Below are 15,164 nucleotides of genomic sequence, written 5' to 3' on the forward strand. Positions count from 1 at the left end.
AATATGAGATATTTTGGGTATCCAAAAATGAGTAAATGCTCAAACAAGATGAAGAGTTGAAAATGTACAAGGTTTATTAGTAAAAAACTATGAGCAATATTAAAAATATGAGATATTTTGGGTATAATGATTCTATTTTGACACATATGTAAGGAAGGGGAGTTCTTTAAAGGAGGTGCATATTTCACATGCTTGAATGAGTTTTAAACTAAAAAATAATGTGATATTTTTATCTCTCCTCTCTCTTGAACCAAACCAAATCAAAATGGAACCAAACCGAATCAAAAAAGTAATCAAACTATGTCCAAATCTAGTCCAAATTCAACCAAACTGAATTTAGAAAATTCTAAAATTCAGTTAGCTTTGGTTAGAGCTTCCCTCTCCTATAAATAGAACATAATTTCTTTGAAAAAAAATATAGAAGAATTTACTACACTGAGTTATGCTGAAATAATGCTAATTCCTACTATTCTCTAAAATTCTCTCCAAATTGAAGAAATTGGAGCTTCCCTCTTTCTTCAATCCCCATTGGTGGCTCCATCAACATACTTAACCAATTGATTGGTTGGGGGCCTCTACCGTGAACAAAGAATCAAGCAAATTGTAAGGTAAATGGTTAATTTTGATCTTTTCTATAATTTCTCAATGCTTCTCTCTTCTCAACCCCTCTCAAGCTTGAGAAGCTTAATTGGAATTATTTTTGAATGCTATTGAAGTTAATTGATGAATGGTAGTGAAGAGTTACATAATTTGATGAATGCTATTGAAGTTAATTGATTAATGATAGTTAAGAATTACAAAAATTTCCATTTATGCTTAATTCAAATGGTTTTTATGTAAATTCTCTCTCTCACTCAAGAAATGGTCATACTCATGACCCATTCTCAATCCAAATGAAGCTTTTCATAAAGCTTTTCCTTAATCCAAGATTAATCTATGCTTGAGGCCAAATTAATGGCTTTTTTCTATGCTTTTAGTTTATGTATATTGATGATTCAATCCATTATGGATTAATGATCCAATTAGGGATCATTCTAATTATTTTCTTAAAGATAAGCTTTATCCCTTAGAAAAATTGAGATTTATCAGTCATAGTAGCGGAGCTATGGCAAAATTTTTATAAAAATTACGCATAAAATAATTTCATTCAAAGCATAAAAAGAGGACTTCCTACCATATTCTAGGAATTATCATCCTAGATTAATTGAAAGATATTCATTGTAATCCTAGAGAAATTGATTTTTATATTATGCATAATTGAATTTCATGCATAGAGGTATGCATAGAAGATGATTATTTTATTATAAAAGAGTTACTTTTAGCATAATTGAATTTCATGCATAGAGGTATGCATAAGAGACGAATATTTTATTATGAAAGAGTTTCTTTTAGCATAATTGAATTTCATGCATAGAGGTATGCATAGAAGATGATTATTTTATTATAAAAGAGTTACTTTTAGTATAATTGAATTTCATGCATAGAGGTATGCATAAGAAACGAATACTTTATTATAAAAGAGTTACTTTTAGCATAATTGAATTTCATGCATAGGGGTATGCATAGAAGATGATTATTTTATTATAAAAGAGTTACTTTTAGCATAATTGAATTTCATGCATAGAGGTATGCATAAAAGATGATTATTTTATTATAAAAGTGTTACTTTTAGCAATTGAATTTCATGCATAGAGGTAAGCATAAAAGATATGGGAAGTGATAAGATGTGATAAGATGTATATGAGATGAGTTAATATGTGATAAGATGAGTTAAGAAGTGATAGGATGTGTAGGGGATGAGGTAAGAAGTGTATGTGATGGGATAAGATGTATATGGGTTGTGATAGGGTGAGAATATGGATGTGAATGTGGATGGGTATGTATGGATATATGCATGTAGATGTGGATGCATGAATGTGGATGTATGGATGTGAATGAGGATGTGGATGTGGATGCATGGATGTGAATGTGGATGGGTATGTATGGATGTATGCATGTAGATGTGGATGCATGAATGTGGATGTATGGATGTGAATGAGGATGTGGATGTGGACGCATGGATGTAAATGTGGATGTGTATGTATGGATGTATGCATGTAGATGTGGATGCATGAATGTGGATGTATGGATGTGAATGAGGATGTGGATGTGGATGCATGGATGTAAATGTGGATGTGTATGTATGGATGTACGCATGTAGATGTGAATGTGAATGTGGATGTATGGATGTAAATGAGGATGTGGATGTGGATGCATGGATGGAGATGTGGATGTATACATGTAGATGTAGATGTATAGATATGGATGTGAATGTGGAGGTGGATGTATGCATGTAGATGTAGATGTATAGATATGGATGTGAATGTGGAGGTGGATGTATGCATGTAGATGTAGATGTAGATATATAGATATGGATGTGAATGTGGAGGTGGATGTATACATGTAGATGTAGATGTATAGATATGGATGTGAATGTGGAGGTGGCTGTATGCATGTAGATGTAGATGTATGGATGTGAATGTGAATGTGGATGTGGATGTATGCATGGAGATGTGGATGTATGCATGTAGATGTAGATGTATGAATGTGGATGTGGATGTATGCATGTGGATGTTAATGTACGCATATAGATGTGGATGTATGGATGTGAATGTGCATGTAGATGTGGATGTATAGATGTGAATGGGAATGTGGATGTGGATGTATGTATGTATGTGGATGTGGATGTATGAATGAGGACATGATAATGGATGTATGCATGTGGATGGGGATATGGATGTGTATGTATAAATGTGGATATGGGATGTGGATGTATAAATGAGGATGTGAAAATGGAGATAAGCATGTAGATGTGGATGTATGGATGTGAATGTGGATGTGGATGTGGATGTGGATGTATGGATGTGGATATGGATGTGAATATGTGATATGTGATGTGAAGGAATCTGAAGTGAAGAGATGGAAAATGAGGTGATTGGATGAGTACACATATAAATGGAATGTGGAATAAGTAATGTGGATTAATGAGGGATAACGTGGAAAAATGAGAGTTAATATAGAAACTGTATTTGTAAACTGTTTGTAAATGCTGTTTGTAAATGGTTGGTTTATGTCAAGAATGCTGGGGAAGCATTTTTGACCGTCTTGTGATTAAGGTCGTGGAGACCTAACTGATAAAGTTGCAACTGCTGACAGAGAGTCAATGGAGGACGTCTCGCGTAGCAAAGTCGGCCGAGGTCTTGACCAGCCTCGGTTCGATTAAAATGGTGAGCTTCCGGTACGGTGGATGAGGGACCAAGGAAGCGGCCTATGAGTGAAGCGCTAGGTCACCTCGAAGGATCCTAGAGGGTGCTGACCATACGGTGCTCGGGCTCTGGGTCGCCTAGGATACCCACGCGTGCGTCGAGGAAGATATTGGAACAAGGAGTAAGAGCTGTTTTGTGAAATCGGGCATGGATCTGGTTGATTGACCTTGCTGGTCTTCAATGGATGAGTCCATGGCTCTTTATATGGATCCGTTGGTTGATCTTGCTGATCTTCAACGAGAGTCCATTTGGATTTTTATAAGTGATTATATTGCCGAGTATTATGGGCTAGGAACTATTTAAAAGGCCCCTGAGGACAGGTGGTGAGCGTTCTAGTTGCCAATGATGCCATAGATACTCTGATGAAGGAATGATGGGAAATTAAGAATCAACCGGATAATTTGGAAGATTGTGATTAGTGATACTATGGTTTCATTAAAGGATTGTTTTAAAACTGATTGAATCTGTGAAAAAGGCAATTTCATATTGGGTGTGTAAGTGGTGTGACTAGTTTTATTTTTGCATGAATATCCGGCTAGGGGGCCTGGGAACTCTTTTCCTTGGTACGCGGGACAAAACCTAACCAAATTCCTAATTGGATCCCATCACTACAGTGGTTGGGCGGTTAGCTAACCCATGGGACTGGATGGGGTTTGGCTGGATTGATGGATCCGTAAATCGAGACTCAATTTCTGTTATTACGATAGATAAAGTAAATCCCGGATAGTAATTGTTCTATGGATAGGAATCAACGGCTGTGCCTCTTTGATGGGGAAAAAAGCGTTGATCCCAATGATCCAAGTGCAAGTTTCTTCCTTGATCTGACCGAGTATCTTTATAGGTACAATCGGATCAGCTTGATCAGTAATGGTCTTGACTACGTTAGAGTAAAAAGTTATCCTGGTGGAAACGCCCGTGCTTTTCGGGTAAGAGAAGTTTTTCCGAGTCCGGTTTTTGGAAAAATCGACGGATTAGTCTCTTGTTCGGATATCCGTGGATGAGGCCCCGAATGTGGGACCCCTATCCCGCGCGAGAAGTGCTACTTCCGCTGCTAGTACCCCGAATCTGTTGCTCGGTGGGAACAGGGATCTCACAGTTGGTATCAGAGCCATTCGGCTAATAAAGATCAACTGAGAAGATAAATATGTCAAAAATTTATTAAGAAACACAAAAAGATTGTAATTGTGTGATATAAGTCATACAATTTGATATTCAAACTGAAATTCGTAATTTGGTAATTGGGTCTTCAGATGGAAGTACCGCAATTATATAGAATCCCTGACTTGCTTGAGGCCTAGACATGATGGTATTTCCTTATAATTCCAAGGGCCGTGACTACCCGTATATACCGCGAGTATAACTGCAGCTCTTTACTGACAGTATATACGAGTAAATCTAAGACTTGAAATTATAAGCGTTAATGCTATCCAGATGATGATTTCGAATGTGGTTGATATGATTTTTAATTCTGTTTGAGAATTGATGAATTGATTTGGATGCTGATTGAAAAATGATGATTTCTGAAATTTAGTAGAAATATAATAACCTGAACGAAACCACAATGAGGATGAATGGGACGAGTTTCTGTGATGATATTCATAACTAGAATGATGATAATGATTTCAGCAGATCTCTATGAGATTAGTGGGTGGTGCTGTCAAATTGTTACTGTTAACACTTGACCGGTAGATCAAGTTAAGGGATGACAAATTGAGAACTTATTTGACTGAAATTCCCATGGAGGAATATTCAGAAGGAAATTTTTTCGGTCTAATGGACCATTATCATGTTAAAGATATGAATGATATGATCTGAATGAATTGTTAATTAATGATGAGTTCTATATAAGGGATATTTATCCCAGTATTCTGTTGGGTTGACCAGAATATAAGGAACCCGAGAAGAAAATTGGATCTTAAGAAAAAGAGTCGTCCTCTACCTTGCGAGATGAGGACATCTCGCACTTTTTTAAGTGGGGTAGAATGTAAGATTCCCCAGCCTTCGAGGTATACAGGAGTAAGAATCCCCCTTTTTGATCTTATAATTATTCCCTCTCTAAAATAAAAGAAAGATTCTGTTTAAAAAAAGGAAGACCCTCTCCCTAGAATACTTCTCAGGAGTCACGCCTGTTTTAAGGATTCAGAACAATGAGTTCAGAAGTGAAAATCGGTGTTTTGGATACCAAGGTTTTGGTTTTCATTCGAATACAGCCCAAAAGAAGTTCTTTATCTCTTGGTGGGGAGTATAAGAAGTTATCCCCCAGATATTGTGAGCCTTATATCTGAATTCAATGAAAGTAGGTGACTTAGCTTACAAGCTTCTTTTACCTCCTCATCTCAAAGTTCTTAATATATTTCATAGGAATATGTGCCAAACCCAAATCATGGAATGACGGAAAAACTTCAGTGGCAAGATACCGTTGGCTTCTAAGTTACGCTAGCTCCTTCCTTTATATAAGTCGTAACTTTTACCTGTCGCTCACAGTAATCTTACTTCCATCGATCTCCCTTCTTCTTAATCTCCTTCATGGCTTGGCAACAGCAATTCGTTTTATCCATGATGATTTCTCAGCTTGAAGACGCAAGCGAGTCTGTGAAGAAAGATTTTATAGAACAGTATGAGCGCTCACTTTTTCCTCACTTGGGAACTTCAGTAGCTCAGACCAAATGGCGGATCTATCAAGACATAACTAGGGTAACACCCTGGGGTCAGCAGCACTTTCGTAACAATGTCTGCTTGGCCATGGTTATTGAAGCCTTGGGTTTGGGTCCCCGATACTACTGCGTCATGAGATCAAGGCATCTTGGTTTTTCTGAGCGGGTCTTCTTACTGGCGTGTTTTCTTCCTCATCACAAGATATGCCTTTACCCCGTTTTTGGCTTGCCTCTCAGAGGTCCTTTTAATAGGTCACCTCATACCAATGAGATAGGTGCTGCAATAATCGGCGGAATTATTCCCATAGATGAGTTACCTTATACATGTGCAGCTTGTGAGTGCTGCTTTTGTGACCATATGATGGACGGGCTTATGGAAGTGTAAAAAGTTCTTCTATCTTTACTGTATATGTTCCAAGAATGAATAAAGTTGAAATCTTTGTTCTTGTCTTGAGTCTTGCTCTCTTTGAGACTTTTCTTGGTGGTTAATCTTAATTAAAAATTTTCTTTCAGTCTCATATTCGTGCATCTTGTGAAATTACCCCCAGTTTGCGAGATGAGGGCATCTCGCGTTTTTCAAGTGGGAGAGAATGTAAGATTCCTCCCTAGCCTCTTAAGATGTCCAGCATCTTCCCCTGTAATCAATCCCCTCTTCAGAAATATAAAAGATCTTGTCTCTGCCTATTTTGACATAGAGAGAGAAAATATTCTAGAGAGAGAATATTTAGATTTTTAATATTTTTGGATAGAAAATATCTCTTATTAAAACGAATTCCCCTGAAACATAAATTCAAAAAGAACTTTCCAATGTGCAATTGGAATTAATTAGAAATGGGTATTCCTACTATTCTCTAAAATTCTCTCCAAATTGAAGAAATTGGAGCTTCCCTCTTTCTTCAATCCCCAATGGTGGCTCCATCAACATACTTAACCAATTGATTGGTTGGGGGCCTCTACCGTGAACAAAGAATCAAGCAAATTGTAAGGTAAATGGTGAATTTTGATCTTTTCTATAATTTCTCAATGCTTCTCTCTTCTCAATCCCTCTCAAGCTTGAGAAGCTTAATTGGAATGGTTTTTGAATGCTATTGAAGTTAATTGATGAATGGTAGTGAAGAGTTACATAATTTGATGAATGCTATTGAAGTTAATTGATTAATGATAGTTAAGAATTAATGATAGTTAAGAATTACAAAAATTTCCATTTATGCTTAATTCAAATGGTTTTTATGTAAATTCTCTCTCTCACTCAAGAAATGGTCATACTCATGACCCATTCTCAATCCAAATGAAGCTTTTCATAAAGCGTTTCCTTAATCCAAGATTAATCTATGCTTGAGACCAAATTAATGGCTTTTTTCTATGCTTTTAGTTTATGTATATTGATGATTCAATCTATTATGGATTAATGATCCAATTAGGGATCATTCTAATTATTTTCTTAAAGATAAGCTTTATCCCTTAGAAAAATTGAGATTTATCAATCATAGCAGTGGAGCTATGGCAAAATTGTTATAAAAATTACGCATAAAATAATTTCATTCAAAGCATAAAAAGAGGACTTCCTACCATATTCTAGGAATTATCATCCTAGATTAATTGAAAGATATTCATTGTAATCCTAGAGAAATTGATTTTTATATTATGCATAATTGAATTTCATGCATAGAGGTATGCATAGAAGATGATTATTTTATTATAAAAGAGTTACTTTTAGCATAATTGAATTTCATGCATAGAGGTATGCATAAGAGATGAATATTTTATTATAAAAGAGTTTCTTTTAGCATAATTGAATTTCATGCATAGAGGTATGCATAGAAGATGATTATTTTATTATAAAAGAGTTACTTTTAGCATAATTGAATTTCATGCATAGAGGTATGCATAAGAGATGAATACTTTATTATAAAAGAGTTACTTTTAGCATAATTGAATTTCATGCATAGGGGTATGCATAGAAGATGATTATTTTATTATAAAAGAGTTACTTTTAGCATAATTGAATTTCATGCATAGAGGTATGCATAAAAGATGATTATTTTATTATAAACGTGTTACTTTTAGCATAATTGAATTTCATGCATAGAGGTAAGCATAAAAGATATGGGAAGTGATAAGATGTGATAAGATGTATATGAGATGAGTTAAGATGTGATAAGATGAGTTAAGAAGTGATAGGATGTGTAGGGGATGAGATAAGAAGTGTATGTGATGGGATAAGATGTATATGGGTTGTGATAGGATGAGAATATGGATGTGAATGTGGATGGGTATGTATGGATGTATGCATGTAGATGTGGATGCATGGATGTGGATGTATGGATGTGAATGAGGATGTGGATGTGGACGCATGGATGTAAATGTGGATGTGTATGTATGGATGTATGCATGTAGATGTGGATGCATGAATGTGGATGTATGGATGTGAATGAGGATGTGGATGTGGATGCATGGATGTAAATGTGGATGTACGCATGGATGTAAATGTGGATGTGTATGTATGGATGTACGCATGTAGATGTGAATGTGAATGTGGATTTATGGATGTAAATGAGGATGTGGATGTGGATGCATGGATGGAGATGTGGATGTATACATGTAGATGTAGATGTATAGATATGGATGTGAATGTGGAGGTGGATGTATGCATGTAGATGTAGATGTATGGATGTGAATGTGAATGTGGATGTGGATGTATGCATGGAGATGTGGATGTATGCATGTAGATGTAGATGTATGAATGTGGATGTGGATGTATGCATGTGGATGTGAATGTACGCATATAGATGTGGATGTATGGATGTGAATGTGCATGTAGATGTGGATGTATAGATGTGAATGGGAATGTGGATGTGGATGTATGTATGTATGTGGATGTGGATGTATGAATGAGGATGTGATAATGGATGTATGCATGTGGATGTGGATATGGATGTGTATGTATGAATGTGGATGTATAAATGAGGATGTGAAAATGGAGATAAGCATGTAGATGTGGATGTATGGATGTGGATATGGATGTGAATATATGATATGTGATGTGAAGGAATCTGAAGTGAAGAGATGGAAAATGAGGTGATTGGATGAGTACACATATAAATGGAATGTGGAATAAGTAATGTGGATTAATGAGGGATAATGTGAAAAAATGAGAGTTAATATAGAAACTGTATTTGTAAACTGTTTGTAAATGCTGTTTGTAAATGGTTATTTTATGTCAAGAATGCTGGGGAAGCATTTTGACCGTCTTGTGATTAAGGTCGTGGAGACCTAACTGATAAAGTTGCAGCTGCTGACGGAGAGTCAATGGAGGACGTCTCGCGTAGCAAAGTCGGCCGAGGTCTTGACCAGCCTCGGTTCGATTAAAATGGTGAGCTTCCGGTACGGTGGATAAGGGACCAAGGAAGCGGCCTATGAGTGAAGCGCTAGGCAAAGGATCCTAGAGGGTGCTGACCATACGGTGCTCGGGCTCTGGGTCGCCTAGGATACCCACGCGTGCGTCGAGGAAGATATTGGAACAAGGAGTAAGAGTTGTTTTGTGAAACCGGGCATGGATCTGGTTGATTGACCTTGCTAGTCTTCATCAATGGATGAGTCCATGGCTCCTTATATGGATCTGTTGGTTGATCTTGCTGATCTTCAACGAGAGTCCATCTGGATTTTTATAAGTGATTATATTGCCGAGTTTTATGGGCTAGGAACTATTGAAAAGGCCCCTGAGTGGACAGGTGGTGAGCGTTCTAGTTGCCAATGATGCCATAGATACTCTGATGAAGGAATGATGGGAAATTAAGAATCAACCGGATAATTTGGAAGATTGTGATCAGTGATACTATGGTTTCATTAAAGGATTGTTTTAAAACTGATTGAATCTGTGAAAAAGGCAATTTCATATTGGGTGTGTAAGTGGTGTGACTAGTTTTATTTTTGCATGAATATCCGGCTAGGGGGCCTGGGAACTCTTTTCCTTGGTACCCGGGACAAAACCTAACCAAATTCTTAATTGGATCCCATCACTACAGTGGTTGGGCGGTTGGCTAACCCATGGGACTGGATGGGGTTAGGCTAGACTGATGGATCCGTAAATCGAGACTCAATTTCTGTTATTACGATAGATAAAGTAAATCCCGGATAGTAATTGTTCTATGGATAGGAATCAACGGCCTCTTTGATGGGGAAAAAAGCATTGATCCCAATGATCCAAGTGCAAGTTTCTTCCTTGATCTGACCGAGTATCTTTATAGGTACAATCGGATCAGCTTGATCAGTAATGGTCTTGACTATGTTAGAGTAAAAAGTTATCCTGGTGGAATCGCCCGTGCTTTCCGGGTAAGAGAAGTTTTTCCGAGTCCGGTTTTTGGAAAAATCGACGGATTAGTCTCTTGTCCGGATATCCGTGGACGAGGTCCCGAATGTGGGACCCCTGTCCCGCGCGAGAAGTGCTACTTCCGCTGCTAGTACCCCGAATCTTTTGCTCGATGGGAACAGGGATCTCACATTTTGCTTAGTTAATTACATTTCAACCAAAATTCAGTAATCTTTATTTTTCAATCAGAATCCAAATCAACTCATCAGTTCTCAACCAAAATTTAAAATCATATCAACCACATTCGAATTCATCATCTGGATAGTATTAATGCTTATAATTTCAAGTCTTAGATTTACTCGTATATACTACCAATAAAGAGCTATAGTTATACCCTCGATATATACGGGTAGTCACGGTCCTTGGAACTATAAGGTAAATACCATCATGTCTAGGCCTCAAGCAAGTCAGAGATTCCATACAATTGCGGTACTTTCATTTGAAGACCCCCCCGGGGCGGTTCAGCATGCAAATCGAGGTCGGCACTCCAAATTTGGGGATCTCGCTCCAAAATTTGGACCGTACACACTTATCACGGTGCCCGTACGATGGCCACGCAAGAACCAAAGGACGGTCGCTCACTGTGTGGTCCACATGTACCGCTATGTGGACACCCATGCTGTCCTTGACCAGATAAGGTACATGCGTACCACTCCTTTCCTTGTTAATCGACATCGTACCTTTCTCCCAGACCCATGTAGGCTGCTGATCTACAAACTTTGCTAGTACACCGTCCTTTCAGCCTTGCTTTGCGCGGTGCCCATACCCATACCCCAGAGTTATATAAACCCCCGCCGGGGTGCTCCATGGGCAACACGCATTTCTGCATAGCTTATGCTCGTCCGTGCTGTCGTCCGTCCCTCTGTAGTGTACTTGCTATAGTATAGCTGCCCCTTGCAGCCACCCCTCTCCACACCCCCTCATTTGTCACTTTTCAGATAAGGCAATTTTCCTCTATTCCCCTCTTGCTACTAGGAGGCAGTGTCCTTAGCTCTTCCCCCCCCCCGCCGTGTGTAGAGACTTACAGCAGCCCTCAGCCCTTCTCCCCTTTAGCAAAATGTTTTTATGTTTAGGACATCTCACAATCCCCCCCCCATTTGCGTGGACTAAAGTAAGAGGTTTTTGCCTTAGAGAGGGTTCAAGCGCTGTGGTCTTTTGCTCATACCGTGAGCAAACGATCTCAGAATTGAGATCTAACTGGAGCATTTCAACTGCGATCGTGAGCCCTACAAGACCACGTCCAAAATGGCCCCTTCTCAAAAACGTCAGAATATTGCCTTGGGAGGAGCACGCAACAACGAGATTAGAGAAGATGCTCCCGATGTGGCTCCAACCCTCCCTTTACAAGCTTCTCAAGGAAATGGTGGCCAGGTTAGCTTGGTTATCTTTTAAAGAAGAACTTTTTTTTATATTAGTGTTAATAAATGTGTATCTCTTCTTTTTAAAATAATGACATAAAATTGTATGAAGTTACGAATTGTGTGATGCTGTATTCAATAAATTGCATTGAAATTGTTATCTTTAAAGAGTGCAAGTTTTTCTTGGCTTCGACGCTAACTCCATTCCGTGCTTGTGTAGTCGGGCAGCATCGTTAGCAAAGCCCAGGAATGGCCCAAGGTATCCCTCATACCATTGGGAGAATAAGGTTCGTGAATTGAGGCGAGAGATTATGATGCTGCCTAGTTCTGAGGGCCCAGGCTAGTGCGGTGAATAAGCCCACCCTAGTGTGCAGACATCCCTCTGAGGGGCGGGATGATCGAGCGATGGAGCCTGAGAGGGCGACAGGCCGTCTTGAGTCCTCGCCCAATGTCCGATGATGAGGTGTATGGTCCCGTGTTTTGCCCAGCATGTAGATGCTGGAAGGCCGAATTCTAGATCATCTCGGTGGTATAAAGGAAAAGAATAAGAGAGCCGGTTTGGCTTGTATGAAATTGATTCATGTATAAACTTTTTTTTATAAATCTTATCTCGGCATTATTGTATTGTGTAAAAAGGCTGTTTTAAAGAACCTTGTGAAAAGGGCCTTAATTAAGGAACATGTTTATTTATGTCAAACAATGTGGTAGGATTAATTAGAAAACAAACTGACGCGTGAGTAGGGTGGAAAGTGGGAGGATGGAATGCCCCGACAGCACCATCCTACGGACGAGTGGACCCGATTAGTCGGGTAGCTTTCCAACATATTAAGTGAAAGCCCTACACTAGATAAATAGGTTCTTGGGCAACTCTATTCTAGAAGACTAGGCCAGCGGCTGTGCCTTGCATGAATGACGAAAAAAGCATTGCCTCTAGATATCAAGTCTAGTAGTTGCCCAATTTATGACCTATGGGTGATTTGATTTTTAGAAGATCACGCTCCCCCTGCGGGATAGGACTAGGAAGTCAATATTAGATAAAATGGAAAAAAATCCTCAAAATGGGAATGTATTTAAAAAAATTATTTTGGCCATAACTTGAACATGCAAACTCCAAATTTGTCGAACAAAGTAGATCTAGATTCTACTTTTGAAGCTCTTTCCAATGATATGTCACATGAATATGTTTTGACAAACTTTTGGATGAGTTAACCATACCCCCACTTTTTTCATGGGAATGGGATTTTTTCCACTTTATCTAATATTGACTTTAGGGGTTACTTATGAATCGTATCCTTGAATCTCTAAATGGTCAAGGTGTCGATAAATAGGAAATTTTCTCCAAGTTAAGACTTAGTGGACTATCTTAAGTGTTTCCCCTATTTTAGAAGGGGGGAACCTTACAATTGGTATCAGAGCCGATCTTAGCTCCTAGGAATTGCCATTTAAGGACTGTTTTGCAATGAATGTTTTACCTAACATAATGCTAATTAATAAAAACATCCTACTAAAACAAACAAGTTGAATTGATGTTTGAATGATTGTAGGACGAGGAAGATGCTTACTCGAATTTTCTAGTTTTCCAATGCATCTTCGAGACTGCTATAGTCACTCCTCAAATTTTGAGTTCCGTGACACCATGGTGCAGATACTAGAGAAGATGTCCCTCCCTCATTTCTCTCGTATTGAAAGAGGATGGGGTAGAGATTTCTAGAGTCGTGGGCCGAGATATTTCTTCATCCGAGCAGATCGAATCGGGAACCTTACCACTGACCTAAAGCGGATTTGTTGGATTGAAAAGTTGAAGAGATGATCCGTTTATTTTGGCTCGTCTCGGTACCCCCTAGGGCTGACACCTCTGTGACTATAGATGTGATTCGCATACCTCAAGATCACTGGGTGTATGACCAAGTGATGCAAGTCTTACCTGCCTGATAGAGTAGCTGTGTTGGGACCTACCCCAATCCAGAGTCTACCACCCTTACCATCAATTTTTAGAGTCTTAGAAACTACAGCGGAACCCCCATATTTCACCTATGTGGACCGCTCTACCCTTATGTCATAGTCAAGCCTAGGAATTTCCCTTGATGGCAAATAAGACTAATTATATTAGTCTCAGATCTTTGTAATAAAACTCATCCTTGTAAATATTTGGAAATAAAATGATTTCAATATTTTACTCTCCAAAATAAGCGTTGTGCAAATATGAATCTTGTAATCTTAAAATTGTTTTTACAATGATGACCAAGACGATCACCCTCCACTTCCCAATGCGCTTTACATTGATATCTAGGAGAAGAAGCTCTTGCGCAAGCAAATGCAATCTCCCTCCTTTAAAGGAGAAGGTTCAAAGATTGAGAAGGATGTTGAAGTCTGGATTGAAGTGATGGACGATTATTTCTGCCGCCAGTACTGGAGTAGCGAATCAGTCTATGCTTGCACGATTTCGCCTCATCAGAGATGCTAAACTCTGGTAGAAACAGTGGTGCCATGATAAGGGAGTCACCGAGCATTCTCAAATGTGGGAAGACATCAAGCAGGCCATGAAGGAAAGATATCTTCCCCCATCCCATGAATCCATAAAGATGAATGAGTTTTTTAGTCTTGGGTAGTGCAGCTTAACTCTTGATGAGGACTACTATTCCAAATTTATCACTCTTCGGAAGTATGCCCCAGCTACTATGACTACTTCCCAGCAAGTGGCTCATTTCTGCCAAGGGTTAAATGAACCCTTAGATTCCCTTAAAGCAATGAGGCCAAGCACATTACAGGATGCTCTCATACGAGCAAAGCCCCTTGTGAAAGAAATGAGGATTGACAAACCTAAGCCTCAAAAGAGATCTTACCCTGAGGCAAATCCTAAAGGTCAACCCTACAAGAAACCCCAATAGAATTTCCCCTACTACAATAGAGGGCAACAAAGCAACTCTTTTGTCCCCCGCTCGTATGCTGCTTCTTCTAGAGAAGGCCCTCTGTGTTTTGAGTGCAATGAGCCGGGACACTTTAGGGCCAACTGTCCCAAGATGGCAACATCATTTCCCCAAGGTGGTAGAGGAAATCAAGGCCATGGAATCCCTATCCACCAAGGTGCAAGAGGCAGTGGTGGGCGTGGCAGAGGCCGCGGAGGAGCAGTTGCTATAGGACCGCCTGTATTATAAGTGAAGAACCGACCTTGGAAATGGCTAAAGAAGAGTGTGCCACCATCCATGCAGTAGTAGAATACCAAGGTCCGAATAAACAATTTGGTGTAATCCAAACCCCAGCCACTTATCACGGTAAGCCATTTCAGCTTTTAATTGATTGTGGCAGTACCCATTCATTTCTTTCTCTTAGGTGTTTGCAAAAATTAAACTTGGGTCAAAAAACAACTAGAAGAATGACTGTAGAGTTAGCCAGTGGGAAAGAAGTAGTATCTCGCCACTCTATAGGAAACCTTGATTTTGAGCTTGGTAATGAGAGAACCCATGGCCACTTTAGAGTC

Source organism: Cibotium barometz, chromosome 51, assembly GCF_041138505.1.
Source record: "Cibotium barometz isolate CiBa-2024 chromosome 51, ASM4113850v1, whole genome shotgun sequence".
NCBI classification, from domain to species: Eukaryota; Viridiplantae; Streptophyta; class Polypodiopsida; order Cyatheales; family Cibotiaceae; genus Cibotium; species Cibotium barometz.